Source organism: Taeniopygia guttata, chromosome 24 (assembly GCF_048771995.1).
Source record: "Taeniopygia guttata chromosome 24, bTaeGut7.mat, whole genome shotgun sequence".
NCBI classification, from domain to species: Eukaryota; Metazoa; Chordata; class Aves; order Passeriformes; family Estrildidae; genus Taeniopygia; species Taeniopygia guttata.
The window spans coordinates 2,848,280-2,873,701 of record NC_133049.1 but is presented as its reverse complement, the minus strand read 5'-3'; the positions used below and the strand labels follow the sequence as shown (position 1 = coordinate 2,873,701).

At 47.8% G+C, this 25,422-nt stretch overlaps 1 protein-coding gene and 1 long non-coding RNA gene across 3 annotated transcripts in view; both read right to left on the bottom strand.

The window, feature by feature from the left end:
* The window catches only part of LOC100226286 (protein CEPU-1), a 363,323-nt gene that overhangs the window by 281,114 nt on the left and 56,787 nt on the right, over positions 1–25,422 (bottom strand). The gene's annotated exons all lie outside the window — the stretch shown is intronic.
* Positions 8,060–15,404, bottom strand: LOC115498329 (uncharacterized). Its single transcript, XR_005982483.2, has 2 exons — positions 14,595–15,404; positions 8,060–13,929 (listed from the first exon to the last, which is right to left on the bottom strand). It is a non-coding gene; the product is annotated as an uncharacterized lncRNA (long non-coding RNA).

Genomic DNA, 25,422 nt, shown 5'->3' with positions numbered 1-25,422 from the left:
ATGAGAATTTTGGAGTTTACAGGGGGTCAAGGACTCTGTGGAGCTCGTCCATGTGATGCTACAGATCCAGTGTGAGAGAGGACTCCAAGCAAACCTCAGTTCTTGGGCTGTCCATGTGGGAAACACTTTCCATACATCCCTACGCACATGTGTGCGTGGGCTGGAAGGGAGCAGAGCTACAGCAAGGTCAGGAGGCAAGAGGAAAGCCTGGCAAAGGAATGGCTCCATTTTACCCTTTCCCTGCCAAACCCATGGTCCTGCTCCTCACAGCATGTCCAGGACGCTGGAGGAGGCAGGGGGTGGTCGGATCATGTCCCCCTCTCCATCCTCCTGTGGGTTTGCCCCAGTGGGATGGCTGAGGACATGTCCCAGGACAGCCTGTCACCCTCCATCGCTCCCACAGCCCCAGCAGAGCCAGCACGCCCAGTCCCCAGCTCAGGGACTTGGCACAGGATATCCCAAATCCAGGGAATCCCCCAACCCCACTCTCTGCCCCTTCTCCAGGAAGCTTTGGTGAGTGGAGCTGGCTCTCAGATCCACTACTGCATATAAAGAATGACAGGAAGACTCTGGAGAAGACCACAAGTGGCAATGGAGCTCCAGCTTTTTGTGATGTTTTTTCCTGTTGGTGCAGCCTGGATTTATTCCCCAGAGCCTGGGGAATAAATTCCCTCTTTAAACTGGAACCAGTCCATCCTGACTCTCTGGAAGCTGGGCAGCACCTTGATCTTCCTGGAGAGCCCACAGAGCACCTGCCCATCCCCACGCCGCCAGCTCCAAATGTCACCATGTGCTTTTCCCCTTCCTTTCCCTCCTCCCTATTGTTTTTAAAAGCAGTCAGACTGTTAATTAAAAAGGCAGAAATCAATTGCCCTCATCTCCCCATCAGAAGCTCCTCTGCATGCCGGGATTAAAGCTGGCTTCTACTTTAAGTCAATTAGAGATAAGGGGAAGCTGACATTTCTACAACCCGCCTTATCAAACTGCTTGAAAACTGCTCAGATTAAAATGTAAAAAGATTATTTCCTCAGCTCTCTCTGCCTCTCTTGCCTTTCTTTTTTAATAATTATTCATAAGAAACCAGACAAACGGGTGCTGATAGTCTGAGATAGCGCTGCTCCTGCACAGGGCTATTCTCAGGATCATCCAGGAGCATCCCGTGGGATACTGAGATCCCCAGCACCCCCAAAACAGGGGGAAGGAGGCAGAGAGTCCTCAGGACTGCAAAACTCAAGCCCAGTGAGCCACATCCTGACTTCCCATCCAAGAGCTGCAGGGAAAGGGTCAAAACCCTGGTCTGGATGCCGTCCTAATGAGGCTTTGCTGTCCCTAATTAGCCAGAGGCAGGAGGAGGCTGGGATGAGAGGTGGGATGCAGGCCAGGGAGCCAGGGCAGGGTTGGAATGATAAATACAGCTGGGGACAGGGGCAGGGACACTGCTGGCAGGGTCCAGGTTTGTCAGCAGTGCCTGGGAGCTGCATCCACACAGCGAGGATGCAATTCCTGCACCAGGATCTGCCACCCTGCATGGCTCAGCTCCCCCCAAGGCGTTCCTGGGACTGGGAGAAAATGGGGCTGGAGATGGAAAACAGCTCAGCACCAAGTCAGCTCTGCTGATGGGGAGTGACCGGATGAGCTGGAACTGGCATCTCCCCTGTCTGTCCATCCATCCTCTCCTCTGAGGAGAATACAGCAATTGGATCCTCCTCAAAATGCAGGTTTAGGGAAAAAAAAAATAAGAGAGGAAAAAATATAAAAGTTTCATATCACAAATGCATGAGGATTCTTTTGGAAATACTCCAAATGTTAGAAGCAAACTGCAACAGCCACCGAGGGATTTCAGTGATGTTTTTCGTATTGAAGAAAAAAACAATCTCATTTCAGCCCCAGATGCAGGAAGCAGAAAGCTCTTTATTCCTCCAGGCAGCAGTGCCACCCCCAAAGTCACCAAGCAGAGAATCTGTACATCACAAACACCAACAGGGATGTTCCCTGGGCTGATCCATGTCCCCAGAACCCCCTGTCCCCCCAGTGCAGCGAAGCTCTGCCAGGGCTGGAGCTGCCCTTGCAGCAATAATGCTGCAGGTGCAACCAAGGCAATGGGTTACTGCAGCAGCAGCATCCTGGGAAAGGCAGGAGCTGGAATTTGGATTCACATCAGGAATAACCCCTGCAAAGGGAGCGGGAGATGGGAGCACAAAAAAAAAAAAAAAATTGGGGCGGGAGGGAAAGAGAAAATAGAATAAAAATAAAATGAAAGAAAATATGGGAGAGAAAAAAGGGAAAAAAGAAAAAGAGAAAAGAGAAAAGAGAAAAGAGAAAAGAGAGAAGAGAGAAGAGAGAAGAGAGAAGAGAGAAGAGAAAAGAGAAAAGAGAAAGGAGAAAGGAGAAAGGAGAAAGGAGAAAAGAGAAAAGAGAAAGGAGAAAAGAGAAAAGAGAAAAGAGAAAAGAGAAAAGAGAAAAGAGAAAGGAGAAAAGAGAAAAGAGAAAAGAGTAAAGAGAAAAGAGAAAAGAGAAAAGAGAAAAGAGAAAAGAGAAAAGAGAAAAAAGAGAAGGGAGAAAAGAGAAAGGAGAAAAAAGAGAAAAAAGAGAAAAAAGAAAAAAGAGAAAAAATATAAAAGAGAAAAAATAAAAGAGGAAAGAAGAAAGAGGAAAGAAAAAGGAAAAAGGCAATGGAAGGAAAAATAAAAAGGGAAAAGAAAAAATTAAAAAAGAAAAGGATAAAAGAGGAAAAAAAAACAGAAAGGAGAAAAATAAAATAGGAGAAAAGAAAATATAATAAAAACCGAAAAAGGCAAAATAAAAAAAAAAATGGAAAAGGTGTGGGGAAAGGAAAAAGAAAAAACAGGAAAAAGGAAAAGAAGGGAAGAAAATAATTGGAAGAGACTGATGGGAAGGAAGTGGGGGCAGAGGACAGGGACCAGGAGCTGTCCCAGCAGGACACTTGGTGCATCCTTTGCTTCCACCGATGTTTGCAAAACCACATGAAAGGCAAAACCCAGATAGAAAGCAGAGCATTGTCTCAGCGCTGGAGAAATGCTATCAAGTGTCTGCAGTACCCTGATCCACACGGGACTCACAGATCCCATTCCCCCTCTGCACATTCCTGTCCCCGAGCCTCAGTTTCCCCACAAGCAGAGGAGGTGGAATCCTTCCCACTGGCAGAAGGATTTCATTAACTTAAACCCTTCAAGATTTATTAAGCACTTGTGAAAGCTGCCGTGCAGGAAATATTCCAGTGTCACTGCAAACGTCAACTATAACTTATTAAATCTCTCTCTCTTAAAAAAATAATAATATGAGATTATATCCCAGGAGGAAGTTTTCCCACTAGACTTCTCTATTCTTATAAAAACGATCCGGCATCACTTAACAGCTCATAAATTCCATCTCCCATTAAGCAGATATTAAACACGTATTTATAAAGGTTTAAACAGATCAGTTCGCTTAATTTTCAGTTTGCCTTTAGGCAAAAAAATGGTGTGTTTGAATTGGGAGAATTCCTGCTGGGGATGATGGGGGAGGATCCCTGAGACCAGCGACCTCTTCCCAGCGTCAGCAGCACCTTCTGGCCCTCTGGAACAGCACTGATGGACAAATCCATCATGGAAAATATAAGATCCTGCACTTCAGCAGGTCAGAGACTTAAAAATTAAGCACAGGGCATAATTTTCTCATCTAGTTTAAAAAGGGAGAAAAATCAGTTTAATTCCCCAGGCAGGTGCATGGACCAGAGCTTTGGCATGTTGCAGTCCAGCTGCCAACCTAACACCGGTGCTATTGATATTATTTTATTATTGTTATATTATTCTTCATTATTTAATTGCTTTTTTTATATCCATGTCTTTGGTCAGTCCGTTCTAACAACATATTCCAGTACTGAGTGACACATCAATATTGAATCCCAGAATGAGACACTGGGAATAGCAATATTCCTGACGGGACAGGTGGTGACACTGAGCAGGTGACCTGCAGCCACAAAATTGATCATTTTTCCTTGGAAACAATGACTGGGACCACCACCCAGTGCTGTATCCATCCCAAAGAAAGCAAAGAGAGATCAAGCAGTCATCCCTATGAAATCCTGAATGGGATTCAATGGGAAATCTCTCTAAAAGAGCACCTACAGAAAATACATAAAAACAGTCACTGAAAGTCCACATGGTCAAATTAATGCTGGTCTCTCCCAGGATTTACAAAGATCGTTCCAATGCCTTTACTTGAAGCAGCCTAAAATTTGAAGGGTTTAGACCTGGTCTCTGGGTCAGGAATTGCTTTTTGGGTCCAGAGTGTGAATTTTAGACAACAAACACAGACACAAACTCTGTAGTTCTTGCTGAAAAGGTTTCCCTGTTTGTTTTAGGCACACAGAGGCTGGTTTTGCTGAGAAAATTGAGGGTTTAAAGCTCAGTAAATAGCAGAGAAGGACACTGTGACCCAGGAAAAGGAGCCAGGAGGTCTCCCCAGGGGGCAGCGAGTAAAGTCAGAGCAGAGAGAACAACCTCAGATCTCCCCATCTCACCCACAACCTGCCCAAACCAGAACCCCTGAGCATGGAGAGCAGAAGATTTCCAACAGCACAGGTCTGCTGGGGAGCAATTAGTGAGTAAGGACATGGAGGAGAAATGAAATCAATTCCGTGGGCATCTTCCCCACTGCATGCGGCTGTCCCAGACTCCTTCCTGCGCATATTGAGGGGGATCAGAGCGGGAAGCAAAGAATTAAATGACAAGCCATGGGACAGGTGGTGACATTGAGAGGGCAAACTCCTGCCACAGGGTGTGGCAGAGTCTCAGATCCCGTATTCCAAGAAAAAATTATTAGCTCTTCTTTGAAACCAAATGAAGTGTTTGTATCCATTCTGTATTCATGAAAAAAAAAGGCAAGGACAGACCAAGCAGGCGTCATTACAAAACCCAGTGATTTGGCTGAAGTGTGATGAGCAAACCTCCAGCCAGTTTTCCATCTCTAAACCTCTTGTTGCTTCCAAGACATCCAAAAAAGGCTTTTAAAAAAGCAAACACAATTCCATTATTATCGTCTAAAGCAATCTATTAACATGATATTCCTGAAATGCTCTGTGCCTTCAGTTGGAAATTTCAAGGTGTGATGAAAATTGAGTGTTCCTGTCTTGATGAGTGGGATACAACAGCAGACAGCTTTATCTCTTAGAGGGGTAAAAAAGCCAAAAAATGTAAATTCTCTTTTATATGCGAAAGACTTTGAAATCTGGAGCAAAACCTGGGGCAAAAATCTGAAGCTGTGAATTTCCTTCACATCACAGAATATTCCAGGAACAGAATATTCCCAGTGATCAGTGGGATCACTGAATGCTTTCATTTTGACTCCATTGGTTTTTATTATACAAAATAAGACAAAAAGAGAATGCTGGAAGAGTCTTCCAGTGCCTAAAGGGGCTCCAGGAGAGCTGGAGAGGAACTTTAGACAAGGACCTGGAGGGACAGGACACAGGGAATGGCTTCCACTGCCAAAGGGCAGGGATGGATGGGATATTGGGAAGAAATTCTTCCCTGTGAGGGTGGGCAGGCCCTGGCACAGGGTGCCCAGGGAAGCTGTGGCTGCCCCTGGATCCCTGGAAGTGTCCAAAGCCAGTCTAAATGGGACTTGGAGCAACCTGGAACAGTGGAAGGTGTCCCTGCCCATGGCTGGGGGTGGAATGAGATGAGCTTTAAGGTCCCTTTGAACCCAAACCATTCCATAATTCTATGATATTCCAGCCTAGGAAACTTGTATCCACTGGTGACACTGTGCAAAACTCCAGTGGAAAAGATCTTACCAGATATTCTGATTTCACTGTAAGTGGTGGTGGAAAAGCCTTTTGCCACAAACCCAATGCCCAGCCTTCAAAGAGGAGAAACAGAGGAGCCTCTCCATGAAATTCAGCAGGCAGCTCCATGAAGAGGTAGGAAGTGAAGGCCCTCTTTGCACAAGGCATGATTAACCTCTGACACCAGGCATCATTAAACAGAAGAGCTTAAAAGGGAACCATCAGGCCGAAGGAGTTGTGTGAGCAATGAGAACCTGCACAGCTCCGCGGCAGAACAGAACAAGCCCTCGTCTTTTCAGAGAAAGAAACTTCTCCAAGTGGGATGTGTTGGCAGTGCTGGGCTAATGGCTGGACCCAGTGATCTCAGAGGTCTTTTCCAGCTCAGAGATTCTGTGATTCTGTGATTGTAACTCTGCAGCCACATTCTGAGAAGCTTCTTGGACCTTCCCCAGACTCCCATTTTTCAGAAAAGAGGGCAGGGGATGAGCTGGCCCACTGATCCTGCAAGTCCCACGCCAGTCCAAAAACCATGAGTACTGAAAAATAAATGACAAAACGCTCATGTTCCCCTGACAGGGTCGCTGGAAGCGTGGCACTGACTCGTCCCTTTTAATGAGTGTTAATGCTCCCTTTCATTTCTGCGGCCATGGGATGCCAACACATTTATCTGCTTTATGCTTCTCCGTTCAATTTCAAGAGACATTTCTTTGGACATCGAACATTGTAATTTGCACTGGCTCCCCATTGCGAACGGCTGAAGTTGGAAAAATCACCGAGTGAGTGATCAAACACATTATAAAAATAGTCAGGCAAATGCACCACTATCTTCTTCTCAAGAGCCATTTATAGGGGCCAATCCTAAAGCCATTGAAGTCAATGGAAAGACTCCTGCAGAATTCAATGGGGTTTTGATCGAGTCCTTATTGTGCTATCCATAAGAAATAGGTCAGATATTTATATATAGTCTTGAAATGTTGTGTGCCACCACGCTGGCAGCTTGCCTTTTGAGGCACAGCCTCACTTCTTGCCGTACCTGCTGCAAAGCTGAGGACTTTGTAAGTCCAGCTCCCGAACCTTTCCCCCTTTGGCACCACTGCCATGTTGGCTTCCACCCTCAGCTGTCCCTTCTCCTGCATGAAGCCCACACCAGCACCTTCCTCCTCTGACCTGGGAATGGTTTCACGTCCAGCCTGTGCTCCCTTTGCACATGGGTAATGCAAACCTGAGGCGGAAAATTGCTCCTGGAATCCACATGTAGGGAATAACAGAGGGTGTGGAACTGAGCAAGAATCTGCACCATTTAACAAGACCCTGTTACCAAACCAACCCACCTAAACAGGGGCAAACACTCGTGAGCACAAATTATTTCAGCTTGAAAAGGGCTTGTTCCAGCCTAGCCTTAAATAAGTTCCAGATCAAGTTGAAGCAAATTGAAGCCCTTTATCCTCGCATGTTTTCCAGCTTAAGTATGTTGGGGTAAATTCATAAAACAAGGAGATGAGTCTTGTGCTGTTGGCACACCCTTCATCACACACACCTTGAGAGCTCAACTGCAAATCAACCCCCTAATTCTGCATTCAGGATGTGCTGCTTTGTGATGACTTGGGAAGGGGCTTGAAGCAGGTTCAGGAAATATTATTTCAACTGAACACAAAGGCTTCCAGTGAATTAATTGTTATTTGTTACCAAAGTGACTTCCTTCTGTCCCAGTTTTAGTTCAGACGAGACTTTAGAACCAATATTTTCTGGGGAAACAAACCTCACCTTTCTTCATCTGACGCACTCGCTGGTTTTTGAGTACTGTGAGATAAATAAAAGCAAACTTCAGCCCTTCAAACCATTATTCATAAGCGTAAATTTATACAAGTGAATCATCCCACTGGAAGTGGTAATACCTCTCATGTACTCCGAGTGAAATACATGGCTGTTTACCAATTAGTCGGACTGCAGTAGGTTTAGTTGCTGTAGTTCCACGTTAATTATTTATAACACTTTGCAGTACCACCAGTAAATGTACAGTAGCATCTTCTTTAAAAATAATGAGACCTTAGTCCTGTGCAAAGTCCCTGCAGCAGCTGTTATTAAAACTTCAGTGAAGCGAGAGAAGAAATGGATGTTTTTGCATCTGCAGCATGAGCAGCAAACTTCTCCTGCGCTGGATTTAGCCTTTGCGTGGTTTCATCCTTTCAGGAAAAATCAATGGGGAAAAATAGCAACATCTAGGTTTTCTCTGGCCCTTTTATTAAAAAAAAAAAAAAAAAAAAAAGACACTTTGGGAATGTGTCACTTTAATGACTTGTCATTTTAAGCAGCCAAGGACCAGGAAATGGGCTAGCAGCTCTGAGGTGCCCTAATGGAGCTTAAGGTAGGTGTTCTTGTAGGATCAATTTGACTGCGGATGAGTCTTACTTCTTGGCATGGATTTGATGAATGCTGGGCATGGCTTAAAGATGAGATAATCTGCTCAATTTATTCTTATTATTTATTTGCTATCCTTGTGACAAAATGAATTATGGTTCTGCACGGAGCCAGAAGCAGGGATAAAGTTACCATTGGGGAAGAATATGTCACTGTAATGGGATCTTTGCTTTTTTCCTTCTCCTGAATGAAATCAGCACAGTGAAAAAACGCTTCACACATAACCTAAAGGAATCATTTCCAGACAGCAGAGGGGTAAACTGAGCCTTTTCACTTCACTGTACAAACACAATTACTACAACGGCAGCTTAATACAATTGTTTATACAGATGTCTCGTGTTTCCAACAGCCAGAAAAATCCTTGTCTTTCTAGGAAGCGATGCAGGGCTCAGCAAGCCTGCTGTGGGGATGTCCTTGGGGAGACAAGATGTGGATAATGGGGCTGTGATTTGGGGGATCTTGTTGATCTCCACTTGCCCCAGACCCTCCTCTTTCATCCCAGGTTGTCCTCCCAAATGAAATAGTTGAAACTCACAGAATCGTGGAATCATTTGGGCTGGAAAAACCCTCTAAGACCACTGAGTTCAATCATTAATGCAGCACTGCCGAGGCCACCACTAAACAATGTCCCCAAGGGCCACATCTACATGATTTTGCAATCCCTCCTGGAATGGACTCCTACATTGCCCTGGACAACCCTTTCCATGAAGAAATTTTCTCAATATTCAACCCAAACCTTTCTTGGCACAACCTGAGGCCATTTCCTCTCCTCCTGTCCCTGTTCTCTGGGAGCAGAACCTGACACTCTCTTGCTGTCCCCTCCTGTCCGGGGGTTGTGCAGAGCAAGAAGGTGCCCCCTGAGCCTCCTTTTCTCTGGGCTGAGCCCCTTTTCCAGCTCCCTCAGCCCCTCCAGACCCTTCCCCAGCTTTGTTGCCCTTCTTAGGAATGGCAACAGGATGTCCCTGTGCATCACAGGACAACCCATATGAACAAACATCTCCACCATCAGCAGATGGTACATAACCCCCCTGGGCATAAAGCCAGGACAGAATCATCAAATACCCTGAGCTGGAAGGGACCCACAAGGATCACAAAGTCCAGCTCCTGCCTGGACTCACATTTCTCTGTCTCCAAGCCATAATGAGGTGCTTGCCTTTGGCTCGGTTGCCTCCACTCCCCACCCTCATCAGCAGGCGAACCTTTCCCTGCCACACAACTTGCCAGTGGATAAACCCTGCAGCAGCAACAGTCTGAGGTTCTACATCCTACAGCCCATTAATTTGCTATCAAAGGGGTGTTACAAGGATAACGGCGTTAACGATGGAGCCTTTGGATGTCTGATTGTTGGGCAGCTGAGGGTGCAGTCAAGGAACATGGCAGACAAGCGCTTAAATTTGCTCCCTACACACAGTGCCGTGTATTAACCCTTCATCAAGGCTTTATGTTTATTTTCCCTTGCATAAAGGAAGGGCACGAGCCTTTTGAAGAGCTGAGCTGCAAGAAGAACACACAAGGTTAAAGCCCTGAAAAGTCCTGATCAAGGAGCCGACTGGATTACAGCCAAAGCTGCGGCAAATTTCTCTCTTTCTTCCCCGACAGGGATCTAAACACAAAAGGAATAGGTTTTTGGGGGGAATTCCATCTAATTCCATCAAATCCTTTTTGTCATTTCCTCAGCATCCTTTAAACATCTGACAAGGCCAATCGACCGCGCCAGGCACGGAAAGAATCGCAGCACTGGGGCTATAACTCTAAGTTCATTAAGCGTGAATTATTATTTGAGCCAGCCTCAATTTTCACCAGCAGAATTAGACATTCCTAAAATAATGTCCCTGACACATGCAGAAAATGGGCTTTACGGCTCTCACCTTGAACTCCACCAGAACTCCCACCTCATCTGTTACCCTTCCACGGGCAGGAGACGGAGCGCGGCGCTGCGGCTTCACCTTTAATTATGCCAGGTATTTAAGGGCTAATGTTCATAGAAGAGGAGTATACGAGGCAATAAATGGCTTTTGCAGGTGATTAAATGCCCAAGCAGAACAGAGGCACTTGATAAGTGCAGAGGCCGTTTGCTCAATTATATTCCCAGCGCTGTGAACTTTATTCCTGCTTCCCGATGAGGAAGGGGAATATTCAACAAGAGAAAGGAAAACATCAATGGACTGAGTTTTGCATATCAAATATATATATTACACACACCTAATTCACGTATTTTTTCTTCACTTTAGATTGAGGCTTGTTCTGTCCAAGTGCAACAACTTCAGAAGTTTAAATGACAGGTGAAATATCACAAATCACCTGGATCAAAGAGGATTTCATCCCAGATTTTTGCTGCAAGGGATGTAAGTCACCTCTCCCTACAGCTCCTTCCCACAGAGTGAACCTGTGGGGCGAGGAGAATTTAAAGAAGGTTTGCTGATGCTGTTGCTTCCTGCAGGGGCCAGTGGGCAGCTTGTGAGGTGCCAAAGGCTCAGGGAAGCTCTGGGAACAATATATTTGGCATAAACCATAGAAGAACCAAGCCTGGACAAGTCCTTTGCACCAAAAAATTTGTCCAAATGGGTCTGGCTGAGCCTCTGCTGGCTCCACACAATGGTTGTGTGGAGAAAAGAGTCAGCTTTGCATCAAAAATTTGATTCTTCTTGCATACTTAAATTTAATTTGAGGCTCTTTATATAATGTTGCACTGCAAAAGTCTTTATTTTAATGTTTGTTTTTTTGGTAATTGTGAGGAGTCTCCAGAAACATTTTTGTATCAACAATTCCTTGCAGTTGCAGCCACAGCCCAGAAGCTGCAAAAGCAGCTCTAAATCCCACTCTGGCCATATGTCCAGCAGCACAAAAAATCTATAACTCTATTTCGCATCGGGTCACTTCCACCGGCGTGACTAAGGACATCAGCTCCATGTGTTAGGAGATATCCATTCCTTCCTGCCAGAGCCTAACCGAGAGCTTTTCCTTGCCATAAAATCGCACACAGAACCCTCCTCAGAGCTTTAATTTCCTCACATCTCTACTGAGCCCAGAAACTTGTATTTTGGAGCTGCCCCTCTGCAATCCCCGGTAATGTGTGAAATCCCACCACTCCATGAATACAGCATCGCCCACCCCAGTATCTGGAATAGATTCTCCACATACAGCACATTTGGCCTGTTTTTTCCTTCCCCTCAGTTAATACTGATCTTTATCTCTCCAGGAGGACACTGCCATTGCCACACACAAGGCCACAATCTAATTTATCCAGATCCTTTTCATAACTCCCAACGCTCCATTATTAGGGCAACTTTATATTTCTCTTGCAGTCAAAGGCCACAGCCCCAGTCACCCCATGTTTCAGACCATTAAGAAACAAGTTAAACAACATTAGACCCCAGAGGAAATTTGAAGCCCACGACTGCTAAGCTTTTGCTGCAATGAAAATTGATCTATTTGTCTTATTTTCCATTTCCCGTCAAGTAGAGAGTTTGCAGCTCCTAACAAGGCTTGGCCATGCACAACTTTCACATCCATCGTATCCTTGGTAGGGCGTACAAAACTTCAGACTCTTCCATGCTCAACTGTCATTTAAAAAATCAATTAAAATATTCAACATAAACTTATTGAATGAAAAATCATGCTAACGTTCAACAAGAGCATAGGAAGATCAAAAGCAAATGGACTCAAGTGATACCAAGGGAGGTTTAGGTTGGATATGGGGGAGAATTTCTACACTGAAAGGATTGGCACAGGCTGTCCAACACAGGGATGAATTTGACATCCCTGGAAAGATTTAAAAACCATGTAGGTACCTGGGGACACAGGCAATGGTAACCTTGGCAGCACTGGTTTGTTGGATTTGGTGACCTTAAAGGGCTTTTCCAACTAAAATCATTCTATGATTTTGTCTTCCCTCTCCTCCTTGTTTGTCTTCCCTCCATGAAATCCCTTCTACAAATAAAACCCAAAGATCATCACTACAACTTAGTTTTTCTTCTGAATGGGAAAAGAGCATCCTATTCTGGTAGGGACAGGAATAAAACAGTACTCTACAAGCCAAATATTCATCTTTCTTCTGCCTTGCTTGCACTCACTGCTGAGCTGTTTGTTGTCAGTGTTTGTTCCTACCTGCAGAAATGAATGTTTCTGTTGAAATCCCATTGTTAGGGATACATTGCCAGCAATGCCCAGAGCCAGATGCCTCAGGAGGTGGAAAACCCCTTCCAGGGCCCATCCTGGTTTGCAATACTGACCTGGAGATGCATTTTTTCCTCTCCTAAGTCCAAATCTTCAATCTCCTGACTGCTTGTCAAGCAAATGGATTTGGTCACGGCCAATTTTAGAAGTAAAACAGGAAAAAATCTCATCTCCTTTTTCTGCTTCTCACCTTAGTGTGCAGTGTACCCTGACAGGTTTGGGCAGGGGATGGAATATCCTGGGGTTAAAGCACACGGAGAGAGAAGGACCTACCAAAATATACCCACGCACCACTGAAGGTTTGCAACACAGAGCCACAATTCCAGATGATTTCCTGCAAAGTCTTACTCCAAAGAGTAAAAATCAAGGTGCCAAGACCGAATGAATTTGTCCAAGGGACATATCTCCTCTGGCTTTTCTAGGAAGAAAGGAGAAGGGAAGATGCAGCCCTGGCTTTGACAGGACCTGACACTCAGTGCTCTGGTCTTATTGAGAAGGTGGTGGTTGGTCAAAGATTGGACTCTGTGACATTGGACGTCTCTCCCAGTCTTATTTGATTCCATGATTCTATGATTTGGAGAGTCCCCTGGTCCAGGAGAGGACATCCCACCCATTCCCAGCAAAACCTGTGAGACGTCGCATTGATTTGACCCCAGGTCCAGGACTTGGGGAGCACAGAGAGCTGAGGTCACTGCTCCAAGCAGAGAAAAGTGTGGGATTTTCAGAATCTGGAAGAATTTGGAGCAGCCTGAGCTAACACACCACTTGGTAAGTTCAAGGGTTGCTATCCCCAGCAGCTGTCTCACCACCTCTCCTTGCCCAGATGTGTTGAGGGAGGAGGGAACAGTGTGGGAAGCAAATCCTGAAGTGCAGCAGATGGTCCCAATTTTGCATTAACTCTCTGCTAGAACCGGTGACAGCTCAGGAGCCCTTTTCCATGATGTTCCCAAGTCCTGGGTGCAGAGGTATCTGTGACATCCCTACCAGGGACCCCACTTCCTCCACCTCCTCCTGCAGCTGAGACTCTGAAAAAGCCACTTTGCTGCTATTTTATTTTCCCCAAACATATCAGTCTCAGAGAAGATATTTTCTCCCGTCACAGATTTTCCCTCAATAAAAAGTGACATTTTCCTGCCTTCACCTATTTATTGCACAACACGAGCTCATTCTCTGGTGCCGATTTACATGCAGAACTTTTCAAATTTGTTTTATTTTTTAATTGGGAAAGGAACTCTGCTGCTTTTGTTGCATCCTGACAATTTAAAACCCTGGAGCGAGCTGTTTACAGACTGCCAGATTTCTGTTTAGCGCTCTCCACATCTCTCTTCAAACCTCAGTCTGCCTTGATAACCTTGGGAAAATCACAGGGGGATTATTCAAGGAGTTTTTATTAACTTGGACCACGCGTTTCCCCTCGGCTCAGCTGCCTGTAAAGTGGGAGTAAGGAGAGCTGCTCTATTACCTGTGGGGCAGCTCTGCCTCTCACAATCAACCTGTGCAGCGCCTGGCATGAGGATTCCTGACGTCAGGGTGGGACTTTTGGGCAGCTGTAGGAATGTGATGACAAATAAGATTTGCGAGAGAGGTAGATGAGATCTTGTTAGCTCTCGGGCAGAGGTGATAATAGATAAGATAAGACCAACATGCCCACACTGCTGTAAAACAAGAAGGGTCGGGCCACTCTCCTGTACCAATTTGCAGCAGAGCAGGAAGAAACCCTGGGGAATGTCCCAGGGAAATAGGTGCTACTCTGAGCACAGCGTGGGGAGCTGCTTATTTACTGATGGCAAAAAGTGTGGAAGCAGCTGCAAGGAGCCATCAACCTGTGATTGCCCTGGAAAATAATCCCATCTCCCTGCCTTCCCGCGATCAAGGCTGGAGGAAAATCAATCCAGAGCTGAGATTGGATACACTGATACAATATTTATGGCTTTGGCACTCGAGCCAGGCACTGCCTGCTGAGGAGGGGATGAAGGGCAGTTCCTGGTGTGTCCCATGGGTGCCAGAGTGATGTTCAAATGGAGTGGGATCCATTTGCATCCATGGAGCCTGCCCTCTCCACCAGCCCTGCTCTAGCCCGGGGATTTAGAGCAAGGCCATAAATACATCACTGTCCTACAACTCCATCCACATTTCCACGTGCATCAACACAAGGCAAGGAATAGGGTTCCAAAGACATGATATTCCTGCTCTTCCAGGAAATTTCCCTGACCAGGGCAGTTGTCCCATGCATGGCCACCCTGCAGTGACCACTGGCAATGACCCCCTGTCCTGCCACTCCACAGATTTGATGGTCCCACTGGCCTGGGCCCAGCATTGGGGCTGGCTGGGGAAAGCAGCTGGGAGCTGGATGTGACCTTCACACTGGAACCTTCCAGCCACTGTGACAGAGGAGACAGGCAGGGGTAGCAATGGAGGGGGGGAACAAATAGATCCTGCCACAACATTCCCAGGTTTATGAGGGCTTTGCAATCCCTTTAAGCCAATGTGAACACCACAGAGCACACAACTCCTTGCTTTGCCTGCTGAGAACATCAAAGAGATGCTCATCCTGGCACACACATGCACGGGGGAGGGCACAGAAGGAGCAAAGACAGCATGGTGGGAGGAAGGAGGGTAAGTCCAAAATTCCAGACACCAACCCTAAATTCTACCAGAAACAGCCAAACCACCCCTGTCCCATCAGCCCAACCACCAACCCAGTAACACCACCCAGTCAAGCCATGGTGATGCTCCAAGAGCATGGAAAACAGCAATGAGCCATCCGGCCAATCCTTCCCAAACACCATCAGCAAGGGCACCACTCCCCCTCCCAAGTCACCAGCCCCCTCCATCTCCAGAATTTATAGGGCTGTCCCGGTGACACACCATCTCCGTAAGTGCAGAATGGCAGTTGTAAAAAATCCCATTTGCCAGCGTATTAGAATCCTATTAGCGCTCCCGGCGGAGAAATAACGCCGGCCCTCCTGGAGGGATTAAAGGGACTAGGACTCAGCCTCCACAGTTTTATGGCACTCTCCCCCATTTGCTGATCAAACTGACAGATATAAAGCTGAAGGCAAGAAGTGTCCTTGGCCCATAAGCCCCACAGTGAGAAAATGCCTTTGAAGAAACATGAGTGCCAGTAAGGAGACTCCAGTGCTGCCAGGAAAGGGAAAGGGGCCATTCCTTCATCCTCACAGCATCCTCTCCATCAGCCCTAATTCTGGGGCAGAAAATGCACAGGGACAGGGAAGGGAAGGCCAATAGGGCAGCGCCTCCCAGACACATCCCTGTGCAAGGCAGGGTCCTGTGGATAAGGCCCAGCAAACCCTGACTTGCCTCTTGGCTGTTTAAAGGACCTGTTTTCACAACACAGGAGGCTGTGTAATTACTGGAAGGATCACTCATAAATATCTATTGATTGTCTGGGAATGATGCAGGGGGAAATGGCTATTTCAGAAAATCAAGCCCCATCCCCAGAATTGTTCAATGCCAGACTGGATGGAGCTTGGAGTTACATTTGCAGTGGAAAGTGTCCTTGCCCATGGCAGGGGGTGACATAAAATTATCTTTAAGGTCTCTTCCCACCCAAACAATTTTTTTATCCTCCCTTACACCTCAAACCAGCTGCAGATACATTTCACATGCAACAGGTTCCTCCAACACATCTCCCTGCAAAATATCCTCCTCTTCGACAATTTGATTTTCCTTCTTTTTGTGGCCGTGGGCACAAGCATGCTGAGCCAGAGCAGGGCTGAAAATACCTCAGCACAAGGAAAGGTTGGGTTTTATTCCCTCCAAAGACACACACAGCACACAGATGCTTCCAGGGCATGTGTGCTGCCTTTTGGGGTCTTCAGGGAATTGCCTGCCCACTGGGAGCCCCATGCAGAGGAGGCAGTGTGGGGCTGCACTGGGAAGCCCTGGCAGCATTCCCAACTCTCTGGGTTCACCAGTGCAGCGTCCTGGGGAGAATAAATAAATAATTGCAGACTGCTTGCTCAGCACTGCTGTAAATAGTTCATGAGTTCTAGGAGATTTATTTCCCTCTTCTCGCCTTAACGAGCCCGCAGCCGCCATGGAGGGATGGGAAGGTTCACAGACTCCAGCCACCAAGCAGGGCTACCAGGGAGCCCTGTTATGCACAGCAATGGTGAGTGGGATTTTTGGGGACAGCACACACAGACCCACTGGCATCAGCTCATCCAGCATCTCATGCTCATTCCCCAACCCAGGATTCATAGATCCACATGCCAATGAGAAAATGCTTTTTGCTACCCTTGAGGATTTGTTTCAAGGTCCTTGGCGAGGATCCCAAGTGCTGCCTGGTTTCCCCTTGAGATGGCTCCATCCACCAGCCATTAGGGAGACACTTCCCAAGAGGTTTACAGTGAGGACTCACACAAACCCAGGAGACCCAGCCGGGCTCCCAGGGAAACAGTCTGTCCCCAAGGGATTTGCAATGCCAAGAGGACATGGGAAGTATTAAGAGCTAATGAAGAGGTATAAGTGTGGCAGCCACTGCGGGGACAAACACAGCTGAGGACTGCACAAGGAGGCAACTATTCATCCAAGCTTTCATTTTGAGGTCCCTGCTTTATTGCCAAAGCAAACTTGGCCAGACGGAGTTGTTCTAGGAGAATTTCTCCCATGTCACCTCTCCCTTGGAACCATCTAACAAAAGGACCAGCAAAGTGTGTGAGCTCCAGCAGGCACCCACCCCTTCTCACAGCAGCTCTGGTGCTGTAAAGGCTTTATCAATCCCCAGAGCCATCCAGCCTCCCCTGCTAGGTCTCTTTATTATGTGTCTTGACATTTCCAAGGGTTATATTTCCGCCTGTGAGAACCATCAGTCCAGCAGCACACAGTAATATATGGAGTAATAGAGTCTCAGCACAGCAGGTTTAATCTCATATTGCTGAAGCCCCTGGTGTCCTAGCCGAAGTAAGTTTGTCATTAGGAATTCCTTTCTCCCGACCTTGTTTTGTTTGGGGTTATTGTTTTACCCCTAAAGAGAAGAGAAACACTCGAGATTGATTTATGACTTTCCCGTTTCTTCCCGTGCCATGCGAACTGGCAAGCTCCAGGCAGGAGGAGAGGAGAGGAGAGGGAGAGAGCCCAGGGGTTGTTCCTGCCGCCAGCCAGCACAGCCACACTGTGCCACCAGCCGGGTGACATCTCAGGGACCCTCTTGAGCCCTGAGCAGGGTCAGAGCCCTGCGCAGCAATGACTCCACAGCTTCACCCCAGCAGATTTTCCAGCAGAGCTCAGAGCCACAGAAGATTAATGATCAGCCCTGGTGCATCCACTAATTCAGTGGAAAAGGGGCAAGGCAGAGGAAAGGAATATAACCAGGATGTTTTCTACAGTGCCAGCTTGGAAATGGAGGGACAAATCAGCAAATAGGGCAGCAGAGACTGGACATTCAGAATTCCTCTGTGCCTTTTTAGGGCTATCCAAGGGAAGGGGTTGAACCTTAAAAGCTGACAGCATTCAGTGCAGATCAAAGATATGCTGGAGGAAATAACTGCCTGGACAGGAGGAGGACCCAGCACTCCCATGCCCATGGATCATGTTCTTTCACCCTTTGGAGCCTCAAATCTACCTCCCTACCCAAACACTTGGGAGAAGACACCAGTATGAAATCAGTTCATTTTCTCTGGGTATCCCAAGCATCTGGAAAAGATCATAGAATAGAATTATGGAATAGCTGGAGTGGGAAGGGACTTTCTAAATGTAATCTAGTTGTGCCTGTGCATCTCAGCACCTCCCCAGAGCTGACACCACCGTGGGAGTATTTCCACAGGAGCCCCGAACAAGGTTTGAACACGTGTCTCTAGATCCCTAATGTGCTGTGCCCTGATGGCCATGAGGATTTTCAGGCTGTTACACAAAAACCAGGATTAAATCAAGCCCAGTAACGGGGCTGGCAGCCTTCTGCAGCCATCTAAGGGCAAGAGGGCCCAGGGGACAGAGCAGCTTTGTGCTCTGCTGCCGCGTGTCTCCAAAAAGGAGGGGATGAGGTGGAGAGAGCTGGGACACGGATGCACGTGGCAGTGCCAGATACCAGCCTGAAAGCCCCAGACAGAGAGGCTGCCCCGCTGTACCCAGCTCCAGCTGGAAAGCAGAAACACCACCACAGCCTCCAGCTCCTCAGAGCCCTTCCCAATCTCCTGGGACAGATGAGTAATACTGAAAGGCTTTATCTCAGACCCCCAAAGCGCAGGAAAATCAGGGAAAGTGACAAACACACCATTCCCAGACAGAAACAGCAGCTGAATAAAAGGACTTGGGAAGCCTGTCCACACTCGGGACCTTGGGAATAGGTTTTGCTCTGTTGTAGGAGCTTTGCTCCTTGCTGCATTTGATTGCTGCTTTCCCCTGGAGCACAGTCATCCCTGAGATCACAGCTTCATGGAGGAATGAGATAAAAAGGTGCCAGGAATGATGCCAAACCCCCTTAATCCATCCAAGGCTAGCTGACATTTCCCAGCTGAAATCTCTGGCTCTATCAGAGCAGGAGATGCTCTGGCAGGTGCCACATAGCAAATCTGAGGACATGGACACAATGTGAGGCTTCACTCTGATGTCCTGGCCATGCCAAGGAGCTCAGCTGGCCTCTGCAATCTATAGATTTCCATTTGGAAAACTAATTGTGGAAGTTTAGGGGTGCTTTGGGGGTCATCCAGGTGCATCTAAGCAAACAGGGGCAACGTGGGCTTGCAGAAGTCCTTTGGGGCAACAAATGCTGCTGGAAAAATCCAGTGGGAATTTTGGGGCAAACCCATTGCAGCTCTGCACTGGCTTTTAAAGCCTCCAGGAACCAGCAGGTACGAGCTGGAGGGGAATGAGGTTGAGCTGAGCGTGGCACCCTCCCGTTCCTGGATGTGCACCCGCTGTGTGCTGTGATGGCAGCTCATCCTGGCTGTCCATGGCAGCGGAAGGACACCACTGCCTCATGAATATGCACAGGCAGGGTCAGAATTAACATCTTTAATGAAATCAAACTCCGGCAAGAGGGTTCTTTGCCTGACCATGGCTTGGGAAGCATGGGAAAAAGCTGTGCTGGGGAGAAGTAAGCCCTGGAGGCTGCCTGGCAAAAATATCCTGTGGAAGTCCAAGACACCCCACTGGCTGCCCTGGCTGGCTCCAGACCCTGGCAGGGGGCTTGGAGACCCTGACATGAAGTCAAAACCACCTGTGGATTCGATTTTAGCCTGTGGAAAAAACTGCCAACTCTGTATGAGGAATTACAAGCCACAAGGGTTTGAGTAGTGTGATAGTTGAATTAACACAGGGTGAAAAAGTAGAATTTGGGGGTTTTTAGAATGGGGTTCAGGGGGACAAGATGGAGGGGTTTGGGCATGTCCTGACCTTCTTCTCCTTCCTCTTGCCCTCCATGTCTTGCTGTGATGGTGACACTTTTCTATTGGTTTAAGGTACAGACACACTGTCCAACATAAATGACAGATATTGGCACATTATTGTAAACATAGCACCGGTAGTTTTTGGTATAAAATGCAAACACCGCCCTGAGGGCAGACAGAATGCCATGGCCGAGCTGCTGGTAACAGAGCTCAGCAAGGCAGAGAAAGAATGTTCTAGATAAGGGAAAATAAACAACCTTGAGAAGCTGATCCTGTGCATTCAGACTCTTTATTTGACTGCAGGGCTGGGAAATGAGGACTTTTACACTCTTGGGGTCATCCCAACACCCAGACCCAGAGACAGCCTTCCCTTCTCCTGGCATCTGCCCTCCTCTCCCAGCCCTACCCCCATCAGGAGCCATGGAAAGATCCCTATGCCAAAGCCATGGGTATGGGAGCAAAGAGACCACTGGGAGCATAAAGACCAACTATTGAAGGCATGTTGTATCTCCTAAACCATGAGGATCAGATCCAGTCACACTGGAGCAGCCTGGCAATCCCAAAATAGCACAGCTGGGATCCCCAGCTGAGGCTGTGGACTCCTATGTTCCCCCAGCTATCAGCACAGCCTGTCCCTCTGGCAGGAGAAAGGGATCCTCTCTCGCCAGCAAACCAATCACTGCTGCATTGATTACATTTCAATTAGCAGAATTCCCGTGGGATGGTGGGCTGGGTAGAGCTGGAGAGGCCATGACAAGGCTGGTGGGACTATTGAGCCTGCCTTGCAGAGAGAAACACCCCAGCCCAGAGGCACTTCTCGTGCCTTTTGCCATAGCAAGAATCCCTGAAAAAAATGTCCTGAAGACTCCATGTTATTTGAGAAGAGCCCTATGCTATGAATCCCAGCCATGCTGCCAGGTCCTTGTGCACACTCCTATTTCCCTAGCTGCTTGCTTCCTTCCCAATCCACTCATTTTTATGCTAATCAGGATGGCAATCAGTCCTTCCCGTGGGCACTGGGACCAAGGCTCAACCTCACAGCCCCAGCTAAAGCAAGAAGGGTTTTTTCTGGTGCAGAAGTGATCCCTGCCTTTCCTTACCATGCCGCCAGTGGCTAGGGCAGTGTATATCCCACTGCCAGGAATACACTCTGTTTAATCTACACAACAGCCCTTTCAGAGGCTTTAGCTCCATCAATAAGACTTTCCACAGGGAAGTAATTTCAGGATCAGTGACTTCTCTCACCCGGAACATCCTGACCCAGCCCTCAGATGTTGCAGCATCACACCAATGCCTTTCCCACAGAGGTTTGGGGCTGGCGAGCCCAAACCCCAGCTCTCTGTGGGGTTAGGAGACCCTTATGGCACTGAAGGAGGCTGAAGTTTCTCCCTCTCTTTTGTCAGGTCAAATTTACTGCAACAGGAGAACATTTCAGGAGAGATTTGTCATTGTTTGTGGCAGTTTGGAAAGCTCCTAAATATGCTCTGTGCAATCGTGAATGTAAATTGAATAGAAGCAAAAGCAATTTGCGAGGCATTAAAATCCCTCTGCAGGTTCCTTTGAAGTGATCGATGTCTCAAACCACGATGTTATCTCCACGTAACCGAGCTGGGCAATGCAATCCAATCCCTGAAGTCATTCCCTTCTCAGGTAACTTATCAGCCCATGGACCACATTCACTCCCGACCTCTGCAGGCATCGCTGTGCCTGCAAAGCGCTCCCCTCCCCATCTCCTGGGGCACCTTTATCGCAGAGGGAGAGAAGGGAGGGATCTGGCAGGGCCAGATTTTGGGATGCACACGCCTGGCCCGGCTGAGCTCCCTCCCAGCAGAATGTCAGCCTCTGCAAAAAAGCACCAGGGTGGCTTTTGCTCCTATTTTTTCATGATGCATCAAAACCAGGTTGCACCACTGGGTGTGAAGCTGTCAGCCTTGGAGAAGTGCAGTTCTCAGCCCCGTGCAGAGTGGCCTCGCTGATACTCAGCTCCTCCATCCCACTCGGACAATCTGCAGCCAGACAGGAGCGATCCCTGCAGCCCTGCTGCCTGCAGGAGTGGCTTTTTTGGGGAGATTCTCATCACACCTGGTGCCTGGCAGATTCCCATGTGCTGTGATCCAAGCCCCAAGGCAACACACGGAATTGAGATTTGCACTCATCAAACTCCTGGACCGTTCCCACAGCCTGTGCATCTCCGCTGTGAAAAGGTGTGTGCTCACTGGATTAAGGATTATGGAGATTTAAGAGCTTTTATGAGTTTTCACAAGATGGGAATTAGCAAAAAGTCGTGCCAAACTGCTGCTGGAATGGCCACTCTCCCCAGTCCCTGGGAGCAGGCAAAGCACCTGTAGGAGAAGTTGTGGATGCCCCATCCCTGGAAGGGCTCTAGGCCAAGCTGGACAAGACTGGGAGCAACCTGGATGCTTGGAGAAATTGAAAGGAGAAATCCATGGAAAAAGATGAGCTTTAAGGTCCCTTCCAACCCAAAGCATTCCACGATTCTGTGAGCTGCGAGGCTGCTCCTCACCTGCCAGGAGCAAAAGGGCCACGAGGGCCAGGTGCTGTTGGATGCACCACGGGAAGCAGCAGTGATGAGGAGGAAACAAGAACTGGGACAGAACAAAGATCCATCGAGCTGAGGCTTCTGCTTCTCCCGGTGACCACTGCTCCCGGCATCCCGGGGCGCACGGCTGCAGCAGGCAGATAGGCAAGGATTCCTCTACAGAAAAAGTTTCTTCCTAATCATGTTAGCTGGAGCTGGGCCCGTGCCCTGCAGCAGCAGGTCAGTATCTATTTCAAAGCTTTCACTTATGAAAATAAATTTACTGTTAGCTCCGCGGACCGCTGGCGCATGTATAAGCAGGAGGTTTGGGGAGTGGGTTTGGAGTCCTCGGGCAAGGGGAGAAAGCAAGGAAGGAGTGAGGCAGCAGAGGGAAGTGAGAGAAAGGGTTAAAGCTCCCTCCTTCCCTGCCAGCCCAGGCAGAGGAGCTGCTCTCAATCAGTGTGTGATTGCAATCAGCGGGAAGGTGCCGTTTGCATTAAACAGAGCAGACAGGGGAAAAAAAAGACAAGACAGGCTGTGCAATCTGAAAAATTTATGTAAAAATCACAAACAACAATAAAAACCAGCTTTTTTTTTTTTTCCCTTTCTTTCTCCCTCTGCTTCTCCTTGTTATTATTTTCCCCAAGGGCAGAGAACTGGGACGGAGCAGGGAGCCAGTGCTCCCCGGTGCTCCTGTGCCATACCTAAATCTGCCCTACATCAAACCTTGCAATCAGTCTCCTTTACGACTAATTTTGCCTCATGTTTTTTAATTAAATTTGCCGCTTCCTTCAAATACTAGTCAATGAACCATCCACATTTCCCCCAAATACCCTTGAAAATGTAGAATCAAACAACTAAGTGCAATGATACCCAAAGAAATGTCACTGAAGAGGCATTGCCTGGAGCATGTATGGCCGCAGCAGGAGCCAGGGGGGAGAATTAGGGTAAAACACGGAAAATTTGGCCACAGAGCATTTTCAGCAAGCTCAAACTGCAGTAGCAGCACCCAACCTGCTCGTTAGAACTTCAGGAAAAAAGGTAACGACAATCCTGAAGATGGCACTCCTGGGCTACCCTTCCCAAGCCAATCTCCCTTCCTGGCCCTCCCCAGCCAGAAGGTGCCTGGCACCCTGAAGTGGGATGGTTCAGAGCTCCTCCAAACTCTCCAAGGTTGTCCAGGTCGGGTGGGAAATGTGTCTTTCCCTCTCACCCTTCCACAGCTACTCTTTGGTATCAAAGGTAGCTCCTGACAAGGGATTTGAGGGCAAAGACTGAGGAAAAGCAGGCTGAGAAACTTCAGGAGTAGCAGTGTGTTCTGTGAGCAGGCAGAAAAATGGGAGAAGAAAGACTTTTCTTCCATCGATTTGACGTTTGCTGCTTTTCGGTTTCTCTCAGCAGCATCTCCTGACTGTGCACCACGAGACAGGGGGGCCCCTTTCCGTTTATTCACCTGGATCCCCTGTGCCAGCCTGGGACCAATTTATTGCATCTGGACTCAATGGCAAGCGGATGAACTGCAACGGTTTTGCTCAGGGTTTCTCTTTGACAGTGGAGGCTTGTTTGAACCAGCAGCTCAAAGGGAAGGAAAAGGGCCTTTGAAGCCCCTCACGGTGCAGGACTGCGTGAAAAAGGCCCCTGAGCCGCCACTGACTCAGTAACACCCTCATCCCTTTGTGCCAGGGCTCTCTGCTCCTCCCTGGAGCATTGCTGAGAGCTCAGAACTGAGGCCACACGAGTCCTCCTTGTTCCACGGGAGCCTCTTCCCACCCTGAGCAGGCGAGAGCTTTGTGTGGAGCACACAGGATGAGCCACACCTCAGCTGGGCTGTCACCCTCCCGCCAACAAACCTTCCCAAGCCATCATCCAACAATGCAGAGGCTCAGGCCACCAGCAGCAAGACCTGGAAAGGAGGGGAAGGCTTCTGGGAGCAGCTGGAAGCAATTTGATCAATGATACAGAGTAAAGTGAATCCTAAGAGGCATTTTCTGCATCACCTTGTGGGGGTGGAGACCCAACCTCAGCTACATCTGAACCTCCTCCACGTTCTCAGGTGCCTCAGATTTGGCATCCCAGCTCAGCACAGGGACATTTTCTGCATTTAAATGGACAAGAGTCTTATCCCCAAGATGAAGGGGGATGGTGGGAAGGCAGCGTTCCAGCCATGGGGGGATGGCAGGAGGATAATCAGGCACATTTTTCCCCTTGTCCTCACATCACCTTGAGCACAGTGCCTTCCTGAAGCACTAAAAACAGGACACCCCTCGGAGCAGGGCATTCCGAGGGCTGCAGCGATAGGATCAGGCAGGAATGCTGGTAACCAGAGGCTTTATTAGGCTCATTTATTTATTTATTTCTCTGAGCAGGAGGTGTGTAAAGGTGAGTGAAGAAGCGCCGGCACTGGGAGACAGGGTAATATGTTATGGAGAAATCTTCTGGTGTGAGCAGAGGGCTGGGCTACCTGCTCCTGTGCTCTATGCATTATTTATGGCCCTGCCGAGCGCCGCCAGCCCCTTTATCTGCCTTCCAAAGGGCTCGAGAAGAAAATGAATCTTTGACTCAGCAATTTTTATCCCAGCCAAATGAAAGAGAAATACACACACACATTATATATATATATATATGTATGTGTGTGTGTGTATAAACTGAATCCACTCTGGGGAGGTGACAAGGAGCTAATCCAGCTCCCCGAGAAGCTGCAGGTACTGGCTCTGGGCGGCTCAGAGTGAAGAGATTTAGCTCCTACATAAATTGTCTGCAGCTCTTCCCCTTCTGCTGACCTCCAGAACTATGTCTGTCTGTCTGTCTATCCTTAGGCTGAGCACAAAACCAAAGCCTGGTCTTTGGGAGAGCTTAGGAAGAGTTAACGCGCTCCAGGTGCTGCCATCAATTAAATAAATCTGCATGATGCATCACACAAATAAATAAATAAGTGGAGATGACTGAAGAGCTCCATTTTTTTCCCAACTGCACACATACACATGTGTACTTAAAGCCAATTTTTCAAACAATAAAACACTTGAATTTTTTTCCGCATGAAAAATTCATCCTGTCTCACAGCCATCTAAAAAGCAAATAAGCAAACAAACAAATAAATTCTTCGTGGTGAAAAACATCGCCCAAATCATTCCTGATGATCTTCACCACACAGA